Below are 24992 nucleotides of genomic sequence, written 5' to 3' on the forward strand. Positions count from 1 at the left end.
GAGTACTAGGGGCCAAAATTATAAAGCAGAACCACAAATCTCTGAATTACTACCTGAGCTCAGGAGCAAACTGGCATTGGGTAAATAAGATTACAGTTGAATGCGTGGCTCAAAGATTGGTGTAGGAGAAGTGGGCTTCAATTCATGGAGCACTGGGGAAAGAGGGAGCTAAACCGCTGGGGCGGCCTTCACCTGAACCGCACTGGGATCACTGTCTTGGCAAATCATATAACTAGGGCTGTAGAGAAGGCTTTAAACTAAATGCGGTTGGGGGCGGGGGGATGGTGAGGGGGGGGGGGGGTGGTGGAGGTTCACGTGAGGGGAGATTTGGAAAGTTAAAAAGAGAAAGGACAATGAAATAGTACAGGGTAATGATACAGTTTCTGAGAACCAGAGTGTAACAGGAAGGGACAGAGTGTACAAACGTAAGAGTGCAATAGCAAATAAGGTCAGAGTAGGCAAAAATGGTAAGACAGAATTAAAGGCTCTTTAACTGAAAGCTCGCAGCATTTGTAAGAAGATGGATGAATTGATAGCACAAATAGAAATGAGTATAATAGGACAGCCATTACAGAGACATGGTTGCAAGGTGACCAAGGCTGGAACCTGAATATTCAAGGGTATTTGAATTTTTAGAAGGACAAGAGGAAAGGAAAAGGAGTTGAGGTAGCTCGGTTAATAAAGGATGAGATCAGGACAATAGCGAGAAATGATCTTGGTTCAGAAGATCAAGATGTAGAATCAGTTTGGGTAGAGATTTAAAAAAGCAAAGACAAGTCACTGGTGAGAGTAATTAAGAGGCCCCTAACAGTAGCTAAAAAGTAGGGCAGAGCATACATCAAGAAATAATGGGGGCTTATAAGAAACATACGGCAATAATCATGGTGATTTTAATCTTCACATCAATTGGACAAATCAAATTGGCAAAGCCTGGAGGATGAGTTCATAGACTGTATTCGGGACAGTTTCTTTGAACAATACATTAGAGAACCTACCAGGGACCAGGCTACTTTCGACCTGGTATTGTGCAATGAGACAGGATTAAAGACCTCAGAATAAAGCATCCTCTAGGCAAGAGTAATCATAACATGATGAAATTCACATTCAGTTTGAAGGTGAGAAATGTGGGTCCATAACTTGTGTCTTAAACTTTAATAAAGGCAATTACAAGGGTATGAAGGCAGAGTTAGCTAAAGTGGACTGGGAAAATAGGTTAAAAGGTAAGACAGTAGAGAAGCAGTGGCATACATTTAAGGAGATATTTCATAACTCTCAACGAAGATATATTTCATTGAGGAAGAAAGACTCTACCAGGAGGATGTACCATCCATGAATAACTAAGGAAGTTAAAGATGGTATCAAATTGAAAGAAAAGGTGTTCAATGCTGCGAAGATTAGCGATAGGCCAGAAGATTGGGAAAATTTTAGAAACTAGCAAAGGATGACTAAAAAGAGGGAGAAAATGGAGTGAGAGAGAAAACTAGCAATAAATATAAAAACAGACAGTAAAAGCTTTTACAAATATATAAAAAGAAAAAGAGTAGCTAAAGTGAGCATTGGTCCCTTAGACTGGGGAATTAATAATGGGAAACAAGGTAATGGCAAAGGCTTTGAACAAGTGTGTTTTATTCATCTTCATAGTAGAAGACACAAAAAGTATCTGAAGAATAGTCGAAAATCAGGAGGAAAAAGGTAGGGATTAACTTAAAACAACAAAACAATCACTATCACTAGATAAATAGTATTCGGACTACTAATGGGACTAAAGACTGACAAGTTCCCTGGACCTGATGGTCTGCATCTGAGGGTCTTAAAGGAAGTGGCTGCAGAGATAGTGAATGCATTGGTTGTAATCTTCCAAAATTGCCTAAATTCTGCAAAGGTTCCAGCGGATTGGAAAACTGCAAATGTAACACCTCTGTTCAAGAAAGGAGAGATAGAAAGCAGGAAACAATAGGCCAATTAGCCTAGCATCTGTCATTGGGAAAAAGCTAGAATCCATTATTAAAGAGGTTGTAGCAGGACATTTAGAAAATCACAGTGCAATCAGGTAGAGTCAATGTGGTTTTATGCAAGGGAAATCGTGTTGGACTAATTTATTAGAGTTCTTCGAGGATGTAACAAGCAGGGTGGATACCTGGGTGTCCTTGTAGATGAATCACAAAAAATCAGCATGCAGGTACAGCAAGTAATTAGGAAGGAAAAGGAATTGTCGAGGTTTATTGCAAAGGGAATGGAGTATAAAAGTAGGGAAGTCTTGCTACAACTATATGGGGCATTGGCGAGACTGCACATTGAGCACTGCATAGAGTTTTGGTCTCCTTAAGGAGGGATATACTTGCATTGGAAGCAGTTCAGAGAAGGTTCACTTGGCTGATTCCTGGGATCAAGGGCTTGTCTTATGAGGAAAGGTTCAGCAGGTTGGTTCTATACTCATTGGAGTTTAGAAGACTGAGAGGTGATCTTATTGGAACATGTAAGATTCTGAGGGGGTGTGACAGGTAGATGCTGAGAGGATGTTTCCCTTCGTAGGGGGAATCTAGAACTAGTGGGCACAGTTTTTTTTAAAAAGGGACCTCCCATTTAAGATGGAGATGGGAGGAATTTCTTCTCTCAGAGGGTTATTAGTGTTTGGAATTCTCTTCCTCAGCAAGCAGTGGAGGCTAGGTCATTGAATATATTCAAGGCTAAGTTAGACAGATCTCTGATCAACAAGGGAGACAAGGGTTATGGGGGCAGACAGGAAAATGGAGTTGAGATGACAATCAGATCAGCCATGATCTTAGTGAATGGCGGAGCAGTCTCGAGGGGCTGAATGGCCAATCCTGCTCCTATTTCTTATGGTATGTTCTTATTTTGATTTCCTTAACTTCTCAACTATCTTCTTGGGTATGAGATCTCCCGGGGATTCCCCCTCTAGCTAGGCAAATCCCCCCGTTCTCTTCCAACACCTCCTGAATCTGGACTTCCTAACTGAAGCACGGGCCTGCCTCAAAACACATACACCCCGGGTCTTGACGGCTTGCCTTTTTGCTCCCGAGTCTAACTGCTTTCTCTGTGACCAACTGTCTACCAGCCAACAGCTTTCCAAAAGCCAGCTGAACGAACTCACCTGCTGTTTTATGGCTCTCACCTCTCTAACTTGGTCTCTCTAATCACTCGCGCAGAGATTTTTGAACTTTAAATCTTGGGTGGTCACCAACCTTTTGAAATTCTTACAGCTACACATTTAATTCCCCAAAACAAAAAGTGATCTCTAAAATATTAATACAAACCATGAATTAGATGATTGTAACAACTGAAACACTTAAATTAAGCAGGAATTAGCCTCCACCACTGACAGGAAGTTCACATTGAGACCTTTACCTGGATTATGATCAACTCCTCACATACAATAAAGAATTTCCCTGCGCAGTATTAAGTAACAGTTTAGAAAAAAGCCCAGCTCCTAGTCTGTACTTTGGAGGACTCATCTGCTTCGAAGGCAGATGGAGATTTTTTTTAAAAACGGATTTTCAACTGCTAAACTAGTGTGGAAAAAGCTGAAATGGGAATATGTTAGAAGAATTTTAAGAGGCTATGTGTATTTGCCCTACTCACATGAATCCACCAACACCTTAAGTCTTCTGTCCCATTATTATTCTAAATGGGGTAGATTTGAGGGACGAGCTGGTCTTTTCATAACTATGTTCACAAATGTACTGGTCTGCTACATGCATCCTATTTCAACATCAGTGGAAGAATCTTCAGACACCATCCCGTCGCATCATTTTATGTGCATGATCCTTTTTAGCTTTCTACTTTTTTTCCACACCTTCAAAAATCACCGAAAAGTCTACCACTGCATCTGTGGCTAAATTTCAGTCACAAGACAGTTGCCGAATCTGAGAATGTCATCCAGTTCTACATCCACACAATGCCAACAGCATATGTGAAACCAGAAATCACAGTACAAAATCAGCCTCTAACCGAGACATCTGGAATACCACCTTGTCAGAAGATTTCATCTACATACAAAATACATATCCCTTTCCCATTTGCCTCAGCATTAATTACAAAATGGCATGAGATACCAAGTACTCATCTTCACACTCGTGGGTCTGAAAAAAAAAACTCACCGTGACAGAGACTGGTTTGTTGTCCCAACACACAGCTACTCATCATAATACTCCAGATAATTTAATTCGAGAAATGTATCCTGCAATTATTACAGAATTCTACATTTTAATACACATTTACTTTGCATTGAAAAATCCTGGCATCCAGTTTAACATTAAAGTATTGATTTGAACCCTTTCCCACCAGCGGGAACCATACAGACAGGTAGTTAAAGTGGCAGTGTGGCACTTGCTGCTGCGTTTGCCACATATTCATATTCGTTGCCATAAGGCATGCTGGGGCCCCATTAATATTTAAACCTCAGGGTCCGATGAGTTATTTTAACCATTGATTGCAGCAGTTTGAACCAATGCTGGAATTGCCAGCGAAAGCTTGTAGCAAGCTGCAGCGCGGCCCATAGAAGCAAGCATATTGTTTTAAAAAAATGTAAATTCCTGGTCAGCCAGGAGGAGCAGGAGTGCCAACAATCTTTCCCTCGAGTCTGCCAGCCAGGTAGCAATCCTTGCTGGGTTTGGGCAGGAGTCAGAGTTGGGTCATTTAAATAAGGATCAGGAGTTAAAATCTCCTGGGCCTCACGCTGCAGAGTGGAGGGGGTGGGGAGCTAAATGGTTTCTCACTCCCCTTGGCCCCTGCAGGTCACACTTATGCCCAAGTTCAAATCAGGCCGCTAGTCTTCAAAAACTTCAACAGGATCACTTCACTTTAGCAGTCTAGCACCTGTTTTTGAATAATTCAGACTGTGATTGTATCAGTTTTTTTTTTAACAAATCAGCCTCAGTCCCAAAAAACTGGGTGACAGATGAGTCACTGGTAGGTTCATTGCTTTGCAGTTCTGTTATGCAAACTGAGCCAAATGACTATATTCATTACAAAAAAATCTTAAAGAACAGCACTCAAAACACCATACTTTCAAACCATTATCCAATCCAATGTGGTGCAACACTGTAACATTTGTTACTACAGTGGTAGAACACACTTTAAACCTTCCTGCAAATACAGGCGTCCCTCCAAAGATCAACATCCTGCAATGATAATATAGGTGTTCTAAAATAAAACAGCATCGTCATCTTTTGTGTGTTGTATTTGTTCACCTAGAAAAGATTGGATGCCCACCAAAGCTACTAAATATCATCATCTCATTCCATGACAATATGAAAGGCACAATTCGGCATAGCGGCGCCTCATCAGACCCCTTTCCAATCCTGAGTGGCGTGAAACAGGGCGGTGTTCTCGCACCTACACTGTTTGGGATCTTCTTCTCCCTGCTGCTCTCACATGCGTTCAAGTCCTCAGAAGAAGGAATTTTCTTCCACACAAGATCAGGTGGCAGGTTGTTCAACCTTGCCCGACTAAAAGCGAAGACCAAAGTACGTAAAGTCCTGATCAGGGAACTCCTCTTTGCTGACGATGCTGCATTAACATCTCACACTGAAGAGTGCCTGCAGAGTCTCATCGACAGGTTTGCGGCTGCCAGCAATGAATTTGGCCTAACCACCAGCCTCAAGAAAACGAACATCATGGGACAGGACGTCAGAAATGCCCCATCTATCAATATCGGCGATCACACTCTGGAAGTGGTTCAAGAGTTCACCTACCTAGGTGAACTATCACCAGTAACCAGTCTCTAGATGCAGAAATCAACAAGCGCATGGTAAAGGCTTCCTCTGCTATGTCCAGACTGGCCAAGAGAGTGTGGGAAAATGGCACACTGAAACAGAACACAAAAGTCCAAGTGTATCAAGCCTGTGTCCTCAGTACCTTGCTCTACGGCAGCGAGGCCTGGACAACGTACGTCAGCCAAGAGCGACGTCTCAATTCATTTCATCTTCGCTGCCTCCAGAGAATCCTTGGCATCAGGTGGCAGGACCGTATCTCCAACACAGAAGTCCTCGAGGAGGCCAACATCCCCAGCATATACACCCTACTAAGCCAGCGGCGCCTAAGATGGCTTGGCCATGTGAGCCACATGGAAGATGGCAGGATCCCCAAAGACACATTGTACAGCGAGCTCGTCACTGGTACCAGACCCACCGGCCGTCCATGGCTACGCTTTAAAGATGTCTGCAAACGTGACATGAAGTCCTGTGACATTGATCACAAGTCGTGGGAGTCAGTTGCCAGCGATCGCCAGAACTGGCGGACAGCCATAAAGGCGGGGCTAAAGCGCGGCGAGTCAAAGAGACTTAGCAGCTGGCAGGAAAAAAGACAGAAGCGCAAGGAGAGAGCCAACTGTGTAACAGCCCCGACAACCAATTTTATCTGCAGCACCTGTGGAAGAGTCTGTCACTCTAGAATTGGCCTTTATCGTCACTCCAGGCGCTGCTCCACAAACCACTGACCACCTCCAGGCGCTTACCCATTGTCTCTCGAGACAAGGAGGCCAAAGAAGAAGATGAAGATTTGTTCATCTGCTTTTGAGCCACAAAGATCACTTCACAATGCATACAGGTATGTGGAATAACTTCTCTCATCAGAAAGAAAAGATATCTGCTACAAATCTGAACTTGAAACTTATAATTTCAACAAAAAATATTACCATTTTCCTGCTGTAATAGAGTTCTATTTGGAAGCCAACACAACACTACGCCTCAGCTATAGTTTGTGGCAAAATAATACAGAAAATAAATAAACCATCAAGTTGCATTAACAAAGCTAACTGATGAGTTACTGACTTGCTCGCCTCCACTCTAACAAAATTAATTTATTGGATTTACAACAAAAACTTGCATTTATATAACGCTTTTAACATAATAAAATGTCCCAGGGAAATTCGCTGGAGCATTGTAAAGCAAAATTGCCATCGGGCTACACAAGGCAATAATAGGGCAGATGGCCAAAAGCTTGGTCAAAGAAGTAGGTTCTAAAAGGAGCATCTTAAAGGAGGAAACTGAGGTCGAGAGAGGTGGAAAGGTTAGGGTGGGAATTCCAGAGTTTAGGGCCAAGGCAGCTGAAGGTACGGCTGCCAATGGTGGGGCGACTAAAATCGGAATGCTCAAGAGGACAGAATGTTTTAATCGCTCTGTTGCAGTTGGTTTTCTATTTGTGAATTGACACAATAAACTGGACATTTATTAATTTTGGAAGTCTGTATGCACATAAGCCAAGATTCCAAAGATAGGGAATTGAAGTAGCTGTGATAACACTTACCGTTAGAAATTCTTGCATTTCTATAGCGTCTTTCACAACCTCAGGATGTCTCAAAGTTCTTTACAGCCAACGAAGTACATTTGAAGTGTAGTCACTTGTAATGTGGGAATTGTATATAACTGTTAAGTTCAATATTTAGTGCGACGATGGATTTAAAATACTGACAGAATTTTGCTCACCTGTTTCAGGTAGGGATTAAGGAACCTGAGTAAGCAATCATCAGGGTTCACAGTTTGAGTAGGTGCACTATGGAATGGGTTATGAGCCAATGATCAATGGGGAAACGAAGGGAGTAGAGGATGGTAATGTGTTTGCCAAACAAGATGATCTATTTTTTCCAATTTATAATTAATGTTCCCCTGGCAACTAAAATGACCATTTTACTTCCCAACACAGCCACAACACTTTTGCCAGTACTGTGGAGATCTACTGGGCACATCAGCTGCACAAGTATTCAAAGATCCAAGCCAATCTAAGTAGGATCAATTATTTTGGTAATTTAGTATAATTTTTTTTCATATGCATTATTCCATATGCTGCAACAAGGAACACCTAATCTGCCTTGAAAACCAGTCAAATTGTTACAACCATTTTCTGAATGTCAAAGAAAACCAGAATATGAACATGAATTCAAATAACTCCAGAGTAATAATACTACAAGCACTCTATTGTACATTGGCTTAATGCAAGCTTCTGCTGTTCCTGAGGCAGAAACCTACAATACATCACCTTATGCTCAGAGATCAATCTTTTTCAGAGAAAAAAGGAAACCAGATTGTCACAGCACCAAAGTGTTGCTGACACTGCAGTCCAGCACACCTCATTTGATTTGAACTGTGTTGAAATACGACAGTGCATGAAAAAGCTTTAAAGCTGTGAGCCCACAGAAATTTTCATTGCAGTGGAATAATGAACACTGCAAACAAAAAAAAACTTTAGTTTTGAAATCACACAATAATAAAAAAGGTAGCTGCATTTTACTTATCATTTGGAAAGAAAGAACTTGCATTTATATAGTGCCTTTCATGACCTCAGAACGTCCCAGTGTAGGATCCATGACATATATAAACTTTTATAAAGTAGAAAAATACAACAGCCAATTTGTGCACAGCAAGGTTCCACAAACTGCAATGAGCTAAATGACCAAACAATGTTTTGGTGCAGTTAGTTGAGGGGTAAATATTGGCCATGATAATGGGAGAACTCCCCTGCATTTCTTCAATGGTGCCATAGGATGTTTTTTTGTCCACTTGAAAGAGCAGATGCTTTACCATCTCAGTTGATTGACCTGGGTTTGAGAAAGCCAAAAAACCTAAGTTTACATTCAATAGATGAGGTGAGATTAAAGTGAGGGAAGGAAATGTTTGTGTTAAAAGATGCTTTTGCTAACTGAAGCATTTCCCAAGCTAGGAGTCTTTTTTTATTGAGTCTTTTCGGCTTTCAGCAGAGATTAGCTGGATAATTAATATTAAAATTAATTTTGCAATGTTCTTTTTTGTTTTCTGTCCACCCAAACATGCCACTCACATTCAGGAAATCCATCTCAACAGGAAGAGCTGAAGAAACTATCCTTGCTGTCTGAGCACCAATGTCATTCCTGACTTACCCGTTAAGAGGGACCCTCATGGTGGGGAAGGCTCTTCCATTCTTTGCTCAGCACAAGTTGGAAAATGGTCCTCTGTGCACAGCCTGGGTGTGAATGTTAACGGAGACTGGGTGCTTTGTTCCCTAACCCTGTGCTTCAAGAGAACTGATCACAATGTTTGCCCCAGCCTAATCTTCAAAACGGAGTCATTCATCTTCATAATTATAATGGCTGATCTCCCAGTATTGTTTATGTAAATTGAAAACTACGCAGTTTCGTAAGGAGAGGAATGTGGCAAAATGTATGAAGAATGCATTATTCTGTATGCTCCATGTTCACTAGTGGGTTCCCTAACTGTCCAATTGTGATTGGCTGCTGATTTACAAAAATGACATTTGAATTAATTAAGTACAAATTTCATGTGATACTTTGAGGTGCAATGGCACATACTAGATGAAGATCATATATATATATATATATATATATATAAATATATTTACAATGATTTTCAGTAGCCCATTTACTAAGTACTTGTGAAAAGAAAAAGAAAAATATTTACCGCCATGCAGTTTCAAAACACATTTTGGTCCAAAAGGCTAAGAACTAAGTGGAGGATTACTGAAGGATTTTTCCACTACCCCTTCGACATCCACACATGCTGTGCTTTAGTTTTACTCAGGAAAGCAAGTGACATAAAAATAAATTTAAAAATATCTTTCCTTAAAAAAAGTCTCAAGTGCTCTATAATTTTAATCAACACAAAGCTGATTATAGTTTCCAAGAGATGTGAATATAGCACTGCAGACTGTACTTCAGGAAATATAGGCGATAAAAGAGACAAAACAAAACAAATATCATACATAACCATCTAGAGAAGCACCAATCAGGCTAAAAAACATTTCCCTTTGTTACGCCAGACTAAGAAGTTCTAACGATTACAGTCACATTCTGACTCAGCTGTTTTAAGTCTTTTGCTCTTAATCACAATCAGCTACAACACAGTTTTCAGGAATTTTTACTGTGCAGCCAAACTTCATTCTATAGTCCATATTTTGGAGAGAGTGATCAATGAAATAGATGTTTTTGAAATATTGGACAGAATTTCCAACTTCAGCGAAGTGTCAAATGGCCAATCGAGTATCGTGCGCCCATGTTATGCCTGCAGAGTTGACAGCTTTGTCTTGCTTTTGTTTAATTTTGCTTAGGGGAAGATTGCCTGTTCTGCGCTAATACAAAAAGCTAATTGGTCAAGAGCACTGGAGCATGAGGAGGAAGTTGTTCAGATTGAGTTCTAACACTCTTAGAATCATAGAGTTATACAGCACAGAAACAGGCCCTTCGGGCCCATCGTGTCTGCCAGCCATCAAGCACCTAACTATTCTAGTCCCATTTTCCAGCACTTGTCCCGTAGCCTTGTATGCTATGACATTTCAAGTGCACATCTAAATACTTCTTAAATGTTGTCAGGGTTCCTGCCTCTACCACCCCTTCAGGCAGTGCGTTCCAGATTCCAACCACCCTCTGGGTGAAAAAATTTATCCTCAAATCCCCTCTAAACATCCTGCCCCTTACCTTAAATCTATGCCCCCTGGTTATTGAACCCTCCGCTAAGAGAAAAAGTCTCTTACTATCTAACCTATCAATGCCCCTCATAATTTTGTATATCTCAATCATGTCCCCCCTCATCCTTCTCTATTCCAAGGAAAACAACCCTAGCCTATCAATTCTCTCTTCATAGCTGAAATGCTCCAGCCCAGGCAACATCCTGGTGAATCTCCTCTGCACCCTCTCCAGTGCAATCACATCCTTCCTATAGTGTGGTGCCCAGAACTGTACACAGTACTCCAGCTGTGGCCAAACTAGCGTTTTATACAGCTCCATCATAACCTCCCTGCTCTTATATTCTATGCCTCGGCTAATAAAGGCAAGTATTCCATATGCCTTCCTAACCACCTTATCTACCTGTGCTGCTGCCTTCAGTGATCTATGGACAAGTACACCAAGGTCCCTCTGACTTCTGTACTTCCTAGAGTCCTACCATCCATTGTGTATTCCCTTGCCTTGTTAGTCCTCCCAAAATGCATCACCTCACACTTCTCAGGATGAAGTGCCATTTGCCACAGCTCCGCCCATCTTACCAGCCCATCTATATCGTCCTGTAATCTAACGCTTTCCTCCTCACTATTTACAACACCACCGATTTTCGTGTCATCTGCGAACTTACTTATCATACCTCCTATATTCACGTCTACATCATTAATGCACACTACAAACAGCAAGGGTTCCAGCACCGATCCCCATGGTACACCACTGGTCACAGGCTTCCACTCGCAAAAACAACTCTCGACCATCATCCTCTTCAATCATAATGACAAAAGTCAACAAATAGGTCATGCACTCAGTAACTCGTGATATTTCATTCTGTTTTGTCTCGCTTGTTTTTATGAAGCTTTATATTCTGTCACCATTTCCTCAGCAGTTGGGGAACTGCCATGGATCTAACCAATGGGTGTCCATTATACCAAGCGCTCAGAGTGGGCACAGGAGTTCAATTTCCGTAGCTGTGATGTGCCAGAACACCAGGCAGCACCAGGATACGTTGAATATAAAAGAAAAACTCTTGTTTAAAAATTCATAACTGGCAGCACACTGATGAACAATCAGGCCAGTTATGTTCTGGAATGTTCCTGATCTGGTTAAAATAAGAGTTGCCAGAATCCTTTCCCCAAAATCAGTGTACAATCTGTGGACATCTGAATGGGAACCCGATGAATATTACTGAGAGTCCATATGTAGCATTCCATAGTTTCCCACACGAATGACCACACATGATGGGTCAAAGGAGTAACAAAGCTGGGAGGGTTGGAGAGGACATTTTCCAGATTGTTTTCCCTAATTGGCAGTGGGGCTTTATTTGTTTATTTGCATCTCCCAGGAGATTACACGGCTGCTCGTTGATAAGGACATGTCTCATCCTAATGCTTTGTGTATCATGCCTCTGTGGTGCGAACTGGGATAGTTTGTTCCTGCTGGTCATTTCCATGTGTTCTACAGTTACTGCACGCACTGTCCAGAGACCCACAGGTACAGAAGGAGTATGGGAGGAGGGGAAGAATTAAAAGATAAAAATCACTGTTAATGTGACAATTTACAGCAAAATTGACAGCATATTGTTTACCCTGCAAATCTCATCCACCATTATGTGAAAAAGGAGGATTTAAATACAACCTATGAATTGGCTACTGAACATCTCACACATCTTATACTTTACAAAACATTAATAACAAAGGATAAAGTAAAATTATTCTTAATAAAATTATTTTGACACTATCCATGAATGCTGTGGGAGCACAAATATGCTTCTGTGGTTGTGAAAATGTTACATTATTCAATGAAACTACCATTACATTAAAAGCTGGGCTGTTAAACAAAGATATATTTATGCTAATACATTATATACAAAAAAAATCTCAATATACTAAAACGGAAAAGATGGCCAAGACACTGGCTACCTTTTGTGCACAGATTTTCAGTGTTACAGCTGAGATGTTGCAAGCCCCCACACTCTTTACTGTGTTTACTGCAGACAGCCACTTCTTAAAGTCATATCGAGTGAACTGAGTTGACTGGACACTGGTATCCACAATGCTTCGAACCTCGGAAGGAATTAAGCAGAACCATCCTCCTGGCACTTTTGACTGAAGATCCTTGCAAACATTTTAACCTAGGCTCTTGCACTCATGGATCATTCTAATGGTTGAGGATGAGGATGTTCATGGAATCTTTTAATTTCCTGGATCTGGTTTGCTCTCGTGGACCTGCTCATCTCCCAACTCACAGCCACCCACCTTCACCTCCTCAACCCCATGGCTACCAACTTCATTTATTAACCCGTCTCTATCCTCAAACTTCCTTTAAGACCATATCCATACTCACACCTCTCTTTGTTGAATTCTTTCAAAAATGCTCCCTCCACTCGACTCTTGTGACCATCATTTAATCATCTCTTTTGTTCTCGAACCTCTTCTGATGAAATGTCACCGACCTGAAACGTTAACTCGGTTTCTCTCTCCACAGATGCTGCCAGTCCTGCTGAGTATTTGTAGCATTTTCTGTTTTTATTTCAGAAATGCAGGCTGTTGTTGACAAAGGGGCTGCTCAGTTGCACAACATACAATGGCCCAAGTTATCACAGAGTGAGAAACAAGTCTGCCCCGATTCCACACACAAAAGGTCCCAATTTCAAGTTTTAGCTGCCTTATTAGATTACATGTGATGCAAACTATCTGCATATTGTATTTTGTTAAATACGATTAATGACTGTGATCTCTCTAGTTTAACAGAAAGAATGGACTGAGATAAAGAATAATGACATGAAGTTGTGTATACGGAGGGTTTTTGAATTGTCTCAAGTCTTCTTTAGATCCAGCTATAACCTGGTCAGAAATGACAATAAAAAGAAAACTTTATGAAGAGTAAAGAGTACAGCATAATGAACACTTTATTAACATGGATAGACAAGTGGGCAGACAGCAAATACAGTACTCCCAATTCTAAACTACAGCATGATGATTAGCATGATCCAGTAGACAGTCCTGCCTTCAAACTGAAGGGTCACTGACCTGAAACGTTAACTCTGCTTCTCTCTCCACAGATGCTGCCAGACCTGCTGAGTATTTCCAGCACTTGTTTTTATTTCAGATTTCCAGCATCCGCAGTATTTTGCTTTTATTCAAACTAATTGACCTATTTTTGAGATCCTTGGTGGAAGTACACCACTCTCATTCGCAACTAGTGAACAAAATGTACTTTTTTTTAAGGCAAGAGGTTTCAGTGATGGGGAATGGAATGTTTCCAACACCCCAGTGTATCTCAATGTTTGGTGCATCACAGGATGTAGAATAAAGCCCTCTCTACTCTCCCTCCAGCAAGTACCTGACTGCTGAGCACAGAAGAATACCTTTTATCACATCAGTATGTAGTTTTTTTTTGGTGGGAGAGTAGATTAGAAATTAGTTATCTTTGCTGTATCCCTTATTGAGATTGCCAATTATTACAGAATTAAGCCAGAGTTACATTGTTAGAGGTGCCATTCTATGGCTGAGAATTAAACAATAGAGGCTCCCTGCCTGTTTCTGTGCCTCCACTTGGTGTTAAAGACCACGTGGCACTATTTGAAGAAAAGCATTAAGTTCTCCTAGCCAAGAGTCTTTCCTCAACCAACATCATCAGTAGCAGGACTAAACTGGTCATTCATTTCATTGCCTTTTGTGCGACCTTGCAATATGAAACATCATTGCCACATTTACTTAAATAAGAACGGTGATTACATTTTAAAGCAATCCATTGTTTATGAAGGGCTTTGGACACTGGAGCTTTGCATGGTTATGCCAAGAATTTATCGCCATGCTTGAAATGATTTCAAGAGATGGCAGCCCTGCTACTGCCACACTTAAATCCCAAAATTCTTTGTATAGAAAAATTCAATGTAAGCACAATTCTTAACAGCCAAGTGAGAAAAACTGACTGGTCAAAAAAGCTGCCATCCCCTCCACCTTTCGACAGGTCAGTGAATGTCCAGGGGCACTGACAAGGTGTTTAAGTATTTAATTTGTTTATTTATCAAGAAACCCAAGACAAAAGGGCTATAGTTCAGAACATCACTAAGATTGAAATGAAAGACGATTAATTATTAGTAGGAAGATCGATAAGTTGGCATGCCGCATTCATACTTTACACAAATCGTAACTACTTAAAGCACCAAATATTGCATCTTTTCTTTTTTTCAATACAGGACCAGATATCACACATTTCTTAAAATATTTCAATAACCTGCACTCACATAGATAGCACTTTTAACTAGCAAAATGTCCCAAGGCCCTTCACAGGAATGTTAACAGACAATAATTGACATCAAGCCAAAGGAGACGACATCAGCACAGATGACCAAACGTTTTGCCAAGGAGGTTGGCTTTAAGCAGCATTGTAAAGGTGGAGAGGTAGATGGAGAAGGGAAGAGTTTTGGGAAGGGAATTCCAGAGCTTAGGACCTAGATGACTGAAGATATGATCACCAATCATGGGCAAAGGAAGTGGGTGAAATGCACAAGGAGGTCAAAATTGGAGGAATGCAGAGTTCTCAGATGGTTGTAGGATTAGAGGAGCTTACAGAGATACTGAGGGTGAGGCCAAGGAGGAATCTGAACATAATGAGAATTTTAAAATCAAGGTTTTTTTCATTCTTTCATGGGATGTGGGAATCGCTGGCAATGCCAGCATTTGTTGCCCAACCGTAATTGCCCTTGACAACTGAGTGGCTTGCTCAGCCATTTCAGAGGACAGTTAAGAGTCAACCACATTGCTGTGAGTCTGGAGTCACAGAGACCAGGTAAGGAGGGTAGATTTCCTGCCCTAAAGGACATTAATGAGCCAGATGGGTTTTTATAACAATCAATTATCATTTCATGGCACCATTATGGAGACTTGCTTTCAATTCCAGATTTTTTATTAATTAATTGAATTTAAATTCCACCAGCTGTCGTGGTGGGATTTGAACCCATGTCCCCAGGGCATTAGCCCAGGCCTCTGGATTACTAGCTCAGCAACATTACCACTACGCCACCATCTCCCCCACTGTTGGCAAACCGAAAGCCAATTTAGGTCACCAACCACAGGAGTGATGGTTGACCGGGACTTGGTATAGTTAGGATACAGGCAGAGTTTTGGATGAATTCAAATATTTGGGAGGGTAGAAGATGGGAGGATGGCCAGGAGAGCATTGGAACAGCTGAATACTATTAATTAAACTATAAAAGCACTAGCAGCACAGACTTCTTGTTTCTTCTATTGGTAAATGATTAATAAAAATGTTTCTAGTCCTTTCAGTGCTCTTTGCAATGTTTAACTTCAACAGTCAATGCATGAATTTTGCAGAGGACAGTTTACCCTATGACAAGTAGTAGTGGATTTACTACCAGATTTGCCTGCAGTTAAGTCACTAAAAATCCAAAATTCTCAGTTTCCTCCAGTGGCATCAGTAATCTATAGATAACCCAATGCTTCATGGGGAGATTTCACAAGCTGCAATGGCCATACTGTTTACAGATCACAAAGTGAACACTGAGAATCGCTAGACACAACTCCACCTGAGCAGCAAGTATTTGATTTCTTAAATGAAGGGATGAGTAACATTATTTTTTTTTAAACAAGTGCGATAAAATTCCTGACATGTTCATAACAAGGTTAAAGGATACAAGTCAAGGAACATCATTATTTTTTGACAGTTTCTAACTGGTATTATTTCAACCAGAAATAGTCAAAATAAGCAAGTGGGGCTAGGGAGGTGAGCAAATCCACCAACTCACTCCCTTCTCAACATCTTACCTCAAGACTTATGTACTGATTAGGGAGGGGGTGGAATGAGTGCCTTGGGCTTGAGGTTAAAAAAAATGTAATTCCATTTTAATTAGGTGAACAGTTTAATTCCTGTGAGAGGCAACAAAACCCCTGGTTCCCATTCAAGGCAAATTACATTTTGGCGTTCAATTGCACACCTGGATATTTGCCACTGGAGCAACTGAGGATTTTGAATTAGTAAAATCTAAAACTATATTTGATCAAAAGGATCACCTACTCAGTTCTACACTGAACATAAAAACTTTACACTCTTGGAGAAGATCACTTTAAGATGTGTTCTGTTTGGACCTGTTTCTGTGCTGACTTTATGATTTAATGATCAGTCACTGCCAAAGTGAAAAGTAATGCATTTTGGCAGGAAGAACGAGCAGAGGCAATATAAAATAAAGAATAGAATTCTAAAGGGGGTGCAGGAACAGACACCTGGGGGTATACGTGCACAAATCATTGAAGGTGGCAAGGCAGGTTGAGAAAGTGGTTAAAAAGGCATACAGGAACCGAGGCTTTATAAATAGAGGCAGAGAGTACAAAATCAAAGAGGTTATGAAGAACCTTTATAAAATACTAGGGTTTCGACCCCAACTGGAGTATTGTGTCCAATTCTGGGCACCATACTATCGGAAGGATGTGAAGGCTTTAGAAAGGGTGCAGAAAAGATTTCCAAGAATGGTTCCAGGGATGAGGCTTTTCAGTTAAATGGATAGACTGGAGAAACTGGGGTTATTCTCTTTAGAGGAGAGGTTTGGAAGGAGATTTGATAGAAGTGTTCAAAATCATGAGGGGTCTAGACAGAGTAGATAGAGAGAAATGGCAGAAGCACTGAGAATTAGAAGACACAGATTTAAAGTGATTAGCAAATGAATCAAAGGCGACGTGAGGAAAAACTTTTTAAAAACGCAGCAAGTGATTACAATCTAGAACACACTGCCTAAGAGGGTGGTGGAGGCGGATTCAACCGTGGACTTTCAAAAGGGATTTGGACAAGCACCTGAAGGGAAAAAATTTACAGGGCTATGGGAAAAGGGTGGAGAAGGGGGCCTAGCTAAATTGCTTTTGCAGAGAATTGGCAGAGGCTCGACAGATTGAATGGCTGCCTTCGCCGCCGTAACCATTCTATGCAAATGAAGAATGAAGTATCTTGTGAAGTAGCTATGCCACCTCATAGGTCCACCATGCTGCACATTTTGTGCTGCTGTGAAGCTATACAGCAGGATAAATGTATTATAACTGAAACCAATCTTGCCTCACTTTGGAATTGGGTGTCCAATTACAGACCACCCACATCAGGTAGTCTCACACTGCTTGTCCTTCATACCAACTGCAATATATCTGCAACTGATGTAAAGCCCACTTTTTAATCTTTAAACTTGAAGTTTAAAGAATTCCCAGGTGATCGACTGGACTGCTGTTAAATTTTTAATGTTAGCAAAGAGCCAACTGTCCCATCAGCCCTTTACTAAGATCAAAAATCTCACCAGCTTTCAGACCACAGTTAGCAGAGCACCACACTTGTAGTTAAGCATGCAGACAGAGTCTTCAGCTGTCACAACTCGATTCTCTAGACCTCCGTCCCTAAACCCCTCAACTGGTCTATTTTCTCTCCGTGCCTTTAAAAGCCTCGTCAAAATCTATATTTTCAGTCATCTCTCTCTTTCCAGCACAGCTCAGTGCCTATTTCTCCTGCGGAATGTTTCTACATAAATGGTGCTTTACAAGTCAAAGCGGACTTTCCGCTTTCCTATCCAACGTGAAGGGGACTGCAGGGGCAGCAGTATAACTGAGGTGTTCTAAAACAGGTAATAGTGGCAAACCTGCACCTGGGATATAAAGACAACTTTAGAGTCGATGAGCAAAGTTGAATGTCTACATGCACTGCAAGCATTGATCTTTCCAGCAGGTCAAATTCAAATAGTCCACACCCAAATATTTGGTCAAATCTGGCGAGGTATTTTCAAAGCCAAGAAGAAAAGCATAGGTTGCCACATCAAAATAGGTTCACGTAACATACTGAAAACTCTTTTATATATTCATTAAATGCAACCCTGTTCTGAGCCAGCCATTCTCTTGTAAGTCAGGATACAACAGAAATGCTTCATGTAAATTAAAAGCATGCAAATCTGAGGTGTGGTCATTTAGCTGATAGTTTGAAAACCTCATTAGAAATGGACAACCTCAGCACTAATATTATTTGAGAAACTGGGAAAGTTCCTCTATTTTGGTACAGTATTTGCTACTGTTGATGTTGAAAGATCTAAGCAACAGCCTATCATCATAGTCCAGCAACTGGTTATAGCATTTCACTGGTCATAAAAGTAGTAATGAACCTGATGAAGCATTACATAATTTATGCTGCAGCATTTAAAGGCTCACTTGGCACAATCCCCACCCCACCTAAAACCCAAATCACTTCTCAAGAGAACGCAGGCCAGCACAAGAGGGCAAATAAACCAGAAAAGGGAACAGACCCAGAGATGGGCAAGGACAACAACCCCAACCAACCACCCCACTACTGGTCAGGACCCCCTCATTCCCCACTCCTACTGAACCCCATGGTACCAAAAGCAAACAGCTTAATAGTTTAAATATGCATTGCTTCCAGCACAGTACAGCGCCTGCCAAGAAACTTAGTGCATCAATGTACTCCTCCTGTAAGCACCATATAATTAAACCACATAATGACTTCATCAAATATTTCTGTGAATGTAGACCCTTGAAAAAGGTACAATAAAAATAAATTCAAAAATGCATTTTATTGTGACAACACCTTTTAATTAATACTGTTTTGCAAAGATTTTACACAATAGAAATTCTATAAAATGCTGTACACTCAACAAAAGTCTGGGTTAAGAAAAATATTTTATTCACAATATATCAGACTTAAATGCCTTAGGGTAAACCAATGGATTCTTGCTTATCACTAACCACCCAGGTGCTGCAAAGAATTTATTTCCTCAGATTATTCCATTTTGCAATCATGTTTCCTGTGAAACTAATTTTTTACAGTCATTATCAGAAGTAATTAAACTACCTTAAATGTAGCAGAACATTGACAAAAAATGTTGCAGCATGCAGAAAGTTGCTATTTTCTTCACTCGTCAATGTTACTGTGGCACTTCAAGAAAGAGTTGGCAATGGAAGATCTCCAGAGGATTCTCAACAAAGCTTCCAAAATGTAAAATATGCAAAATTTTTATATAACCTTTTCGATACTGAAGGAAGTCAGAAATATAATGAGATTAGAATGTTGTTTAATTCTGGAGACTGTGAATTAAAGCTGTGCAACTGCACAATTACAAACATAAAGCCCAGAAGAGCTCAACGGAATATATTGCAGTGGGGGGGGGGGGGGGGGGGGGAAATGACCGTCAGTATACGACTCTATGACCCTATGGTCCTAAGAGCCTGTTACAGTTGTCAAATTTTCTCCATTCAATAAGATATCTTCACCTCCCAGTTGCTTATTACACAAGTGGGGCTTGGTGGTGGTGAGCAGGACAGAACCAAAAAAACAAAATGTACTGAAGATTTTTCAAAATCGTTCAAAGCATTTGAAGTGCAAGGCCAACATTCAAAAGGATCAAATACATTAGAATTTATCCCGAAGGTGGTGTCCGTTAACACCAAGAGCCAGAATCTAGTGCTGATCATTCAAATGAACCACCTGCTGTTTCGTGAAACCATGACATTTACCGTCTCGGCAGTTTCATTAACTAGGAGGGTTGAATAAGCATAACCGTCACTGATGCAATTGTTCCTGATCGGTCTATAACTGTCGCATACTCCCTCAGAGCCTTTCCCATCACTTGCCTGTGCTGTCACTTCACCTCCTGCTGCACGGAATTGAAACTTAAGATCATTTTTTTTTAAATGCCATACCTCTAATGTTTGCAATATGATGTTAGTTTAAAAGGATAGCATTGTCAGAGCAGACAATTCAGCATTTCAATTTACCTTCACGTTTAACCGGGTCAGATGCCACATTTCTGAATTATCGCAGGTTTCAAACAAGCTCTTCTGGCATCTCTTACTCATTCAGAGCCAATTTTGAAAAGGCAAATGGCTATCAAATTCTCAGCAGATTTAACTCCCAAACTCGCTAGTAATGCAGGAGGGGGTGGTGGATAACAACAGATTCCAGCTGTAAAAACCATACGTCAGGCAATAAAGATCAACTGTTCTGGGGATTGGATGGTGCATGGATTAGTACATTATTCTTTTATTTCTGTAACTGAGTTTCAATCCCACCCTGGTTAACAGAATTCAAGTTTTCTCTCTCTATCTGCCAGCTCTAAGATTCCAAAGTAAAATGAGTTTGAGAAGTCTTAATGTAGTTCTGGCTGGCATGGGTGCACGAGGTAAAAGTGCCTACAATTAGATGCCAAAATGAAACTCAGAGTGGTTATAAGGATGGTTGGTTAAGAAATGAAAAATGTTGCATTGGGAGTAAGAGGAAGAACCTTCTTCTGAGGCTATGAGTTTACACAGAGCCACAGGACAGGAACTTGTCACATGGCCCAATTGGTCTTTGCTTCACACCAGCCTCCTCTCACCCCACTTCATTTAATCCTATTCGTTGAAAGACAAGAACTTCTGCAACTGGTTGTGCTACATCTGACAGAACACCGGAGACCCAAACACTGGCCTCTGGTACAGAAAACTCTTCCTGGGAAAGAATTCTATTTGCTAGCAATTAGGTTCTTGATCTGTGCAAAGCTCACTCAATTCAAAGGCTGGAAGCAAGGGTTTTGTCAGCTAGTGTGAAGAACTGAGAAAAGAAGCAAGTGTGAAATGAAGAGATTGTCCTCATATTATCGGAAAGATTGAGCAAGTTAACTAAATTAAATCCTGTCAAAGGTAATTATGATGCCATAACATGACATTGGCCCCAAATGTGATCTTTATAAATTTAAAGTCAGTTGGCGATGATAATGATCTCATGTTGGTACATGCAACCTTCCAGAGTTTAAAAAATATAGTAATTCAGGGGTTGTTAGGTTGGACAACAGGTGACCCACTGGAATTTTCATACCATTTAAAGGGAGTTGGAAGCATTGGATGACTATTCCTCCATTTGCTAGCAATCTATCTGAACAAATACAAGTTATGCTATTAACATGAGACTCTCATTTTGTTGCATCTCTGACTACAGTAAGCCACTATTATGAAATAACTTTGGATTTGTACTCATATATTGTAAGACAAATCCTTGGCTTGAAACAAATATTTAAATTAGCCAGCTATTTCTATGCCTCAAAACACAAGAACACAAGGAGGAGCAGGAGGAGTAGGCCATTCAGCCCCTCAAGCCTGCCCCGTCATTCAATAAGATCATGGCTGATCTGTCCCAGGCCTCAACTCCTCTTTCCGGCCTGCTCTGCATAACCCTCGATTCCGAGATTTCAAAAATCTATCTACCTCCTCCTTAAATACAATTAGTGACCTAGCCTCCACAACTCTCCAAGGTAGAGAATTCCAGAAATTCACTACCCTCAGAGAAGAAATTTCTTCGCATCTGTTTTAAATATGTGCCCCCTTATTCTGTAACTATGTTCCCTAGTTCGAGATTCCTCCACCAGAGGAAACATATTTTCAACATCTACCCTGTCAAACCCCCTTAAAATCTTACATGTTTTGATAAGATCATCTCTCATTCTTCTAAACTCTAATGAATAAAGGCCTCACCTGTTTAGCCGTTCTTGATAAGACAGCCCCTTCATCCCAGGAATCAGCCTAGTGAACCTTTTCTGAACTGCCTCCAATGCTAGTATATCCTTCCTTAAATACGGGGACCAAAAATACAAAGATTCAGACTAGAAGGCACAAAAAATATTTATATCTGGCTCACAAAGCCTCAAAGCATACGGGAATTTCCCATGGCAACACTACTAAAGTTGCATCACCAGTCTTTGTGGGATCTGAAGCACCAACATGGAAGTCAGGATCCACGCAGATCGGTTATGATACATATTTAAATGGCACCATTGAAAAGAAACACAGATACAGATAAAACCCAAATCTGAAGCAAAATGTCTTGACAAACTGACCTTTCAACTTTGGAATCCAAACTGACTGGCCAAACAGACTGGCTAAAAGTCACTTCTATTGGCTATAGAAGTACTACTTAATGTTTGAGCAGTCACAATCTTGTTTCCAAGCAGCACAATGTCTGTAATCAGCAAACTCATTCAAACAGATCACAAGGAGAAGTGGTACAGTCTAGTGTACTTCGAGGTCTGAATTAAATTACATTACTAAGTCAAATTACAAAGACAGAATTTGTATCAAGTCCATGTAGTTGTGCTTAGGGTGCTTATTGGGGGCAATAGTAACCGTCTCCCATTCCCTAGCATCACCTGGACTAAATTCACCTTCAATAACTGAATTATTTTGGGATTTAATTGTTATCAGTTTTCCTGTGTTCATTATTCCCAAGCACAAAGGTAAGTCCAACTGCTAGGAAGGACAGAACCTAGCAAGCTTCCACATGCAACATGTATACCACTTCTGGTCACCCACTAGGAGAAGGTAGCACGATATGTCAATTTGTCTACCTTTCCATCATCAAGGCACCTTATTAACTCTCAGTGCTGTGCCTAGTGATCTGGCCAACATTTAAGAGTAGTCAGTATCAGCTCTACAATTCAGACATAGCTCTCTTGGTCGATGAGATATTGTACAAATATGCTGCATCACTGTGCATGAAATAAACCTGATGTATTTATTTATACTCCATTAAGATACAAGCTGACTATAATGTACTAAAGTATCAGAAACGTTATAGTTATTTTGAGGATACATACATTTGCCAAAGCAAAAACACCTACAAAGTAAATCAACATTCATGCTGCTTCAAAGCTGTAATCATTTAAACATTATCCAAATGTACACTAAAGAATGTTGTATGTCTAATTTTACACATGCAAATGCAGACAACTAACAATTCAACCACAGTCCCCAAAATATCACACCTTTATCCCTGCTGAAATGGTTCATGTGGTCATGAACATGTGCTGTGGGTTATGGCAGTGACAACTCGCTGTGTGTGCAGTTAGTTTCTTGAGTTACTATTGCTCAGAGCAGGCTCCTTAAAAACATATATAGAAGTTAAGTGTCTTTGTAGGTAACACTTAGTTCAAGCGATCTCCTGGACTGGTTTTGATCACCTGAGGGGGGTTTCAGAAAGGACATTTCCCCCCCTTATTGGCCAAGGTTGCAGGGCTGGGTGTGAGGTGGTGATGGTGGTGGGGGAGGCATGTGGAGTTGGGTGGGTAGGTAATGGGGAGAGAAGGAGCGTTTAGCTACAATGTTCCAACCATCATGCTGTGGGGCAGCCTTGATGGACCAGCTAATCTGTTCCCTCCCATCAATTTCTGTCTGTATATCAGGTGAGTAAACAGGGCAGAGGGAAAGGACATTCCATTGGGCAAGCATCTAAATGCTACCACAGCTGGCTGCAGTGTTTGTGAACATCCACAAATGTCAAACCTCTCAACATGCTGTCGTTGGACTGCTTTTCCTTCCTTTCTATTTCCCCATCTATAACCCAAAAATAGAAAGGGAGGGAGCAGCAAGGGCGTTATAATTACAAAGTCTAGACCAATACGAATGGATCTGAATTGGAATACACTGAACTAAATTTAATTAGCATTGAACATTACAGTTCTCAAACCCTACTGCATGTAAGCAGATTTCCTGCAGAAAAAAACTCCACTAAATTCAAAGCACAACATTAGTAAATAGATTCTCTCTCTCTTTCTCTTGAATCTTACTTTCTGCAAGGTTGATGTAATGACATCCAGACACATACACTGCACGGGGATGTGCGAGGAATGCTGCACCAGTTCACTTCCTGGCTACTCCATGCTCAGTCAGTGGGAGTATTAAAGGAACAGTCTGTTCCCACATTTTTGCTTAACTTTCAAAAGAACATTTTTACTAATTCAATATGACTGAACTTCAAAAGCACAAACTTTCACTTGAATGCCATGAGATGAGAATATTCCTGAAAAATTAAAATATACATATAGATCCAAACAGGTAAAAATGAACAAGACACAACTCCTTTAACATGGGCGACAGCAGAAGTGTTTTGGTATACAAGAAACCACTTTTCTGAATTCTTCATTCCATGGCAATACCATTATTTGCTGCTCAGATTAGGAAAGGATAGGCAATTTTTTTTTTTAAAAAGAAAGATTTTAAAAGAATTTTCCTCCCACTTTTTGATCAAGTCCCACGTATCATTTCCTGGATGAGAAGATAAACAAACAATCTGCCTCAGTCCTCTCTGCCAAAACCATTGTGTAACTGCCAACATTAGATGCACAAGAATACTTCAACTTCAGACTATGATTTGTTCATTTCTCCACAAAACAGAAATACAACATAGAGAAAGCCCAAATATCAACCACTGCCCAACATTTTTAAAGAGGGAAAAGGGGAGGCTGATCTAGCACAAGACAATGTTGCCACAATCTAGTTTATAATTTTAGATACATATACACACATATGTACACTCACACACAACCACCTTTTCAGGAAAGGCTTTATGCAATCATCCGTCATAACCAAGAAAAGAATCTTTACATTATCAATTACTTACTGCATAAGTGTGTGCCAGGATCACTGTGCAGTGCAATGTTCGACACAGAACTGAATAAAACATACATAATTGAGTAGACACATAACTATGCAAATTTTGGACACGGACATAGAATTTTCTTTTA

General features: G+C 40.5%; 1 protein-coding gene across 10 annotated transcripts in view; it reads right to left on the reverse strand.

Annotated features, from left to right (window-relative positions):
- The window catches only part of ahdc1 (AT hook, DNA binding motif, containing 1), a 158905-nt gene that overhangs the window by 131793 nt on the left and 2120 nt on the right, over nt 1-24992 (reverse strand). The window lies entirely within an intron of this gene.

Source organism: Heterodontus francisci, chromosome 31 (assembly GCF_036365525.1).
Source record: "Heterodontus francisci isolate sHetFra1 chromosome 31, sHetFra1.hap1, whole genome shotgun sequence".
Classification (NCBI taxonomy): domain Eukaryota; kingdom Metazoa; phylum Chordata; class Chondrichthyes; order Heterodontiformes; family Heterodontidae; genus Heterodontus; species Heterodontus francisci.